The sequence below is a fragment of the Anopheles arabiensis genome, chromosome 3 (genome assembly GCF_016920715.1).
Source record: "Anopheles arabiensis isolate DONGOLA chromosome 3, AaraD3, whole genome shotgun sequence".
Taxonomy (NCBI): domain Eukaryota; kingdom Metazoa; phylum Arthropoda; class Insecta; order Diptera; family Culicidae; genus Anopheles; species Anopheles arabiensis.
In genome coordinates this window covers 70,931,594-70,932,153 of record NC_053518.1, presented here as the reverse complement: position 1 = coordinate 70,932,153, position 560 = coordinate 70,931,594, and positions in this window count along the sequence as shown.

The window sequence follows — 560 nt, the reverse complement described above, 5'->3', positions numbered from 1 at the left end:
CAAGAATCTCTGTGGCCGGCTCGTCCGTGTGCGCGAGCGTTTGCGGGAGGGGTTCGCTCGGCTGCTCCGCAGCGGTGTAACAGTGGAGTGGAGCGGCTGCGGCCGCGGTTTTGCGTGCGTCTTTTCGTCGCTGAGCATGAATGAATGTGAGCGAACGGTGTAGAGTACCGCGCTTCCGGTAGCGGAGAAAGGCGGAGAAAAGCGGCAATTCTGTGCGAGATGTGTGTGATGTGGGGTTGATGAGTGCAGGGTTTGCCTGGGTTGAAAGCGTGTGTGCGCGTTTGGAGCTGTCGATCGGTGAAGGGGTGTAATTAATGTCTTGTATACGAGAGTATATGATATTTTGGGAATGTTTAATGCATTTCCTAATTGATTAACCTAAATATGTGGAGAAAGGTTTGAAATATGTTGATTAACAATTCACCTGGGAACGGTAGAATCGGAGTTGAACTTGTATGAAAAGATACCAATTTCAAAAAAATGAGTACAATATTTACTCAAATATTAATTATATCTATAAAGTGTTTATAGAAAAGGAGATAGGGACATGTAATATCTTG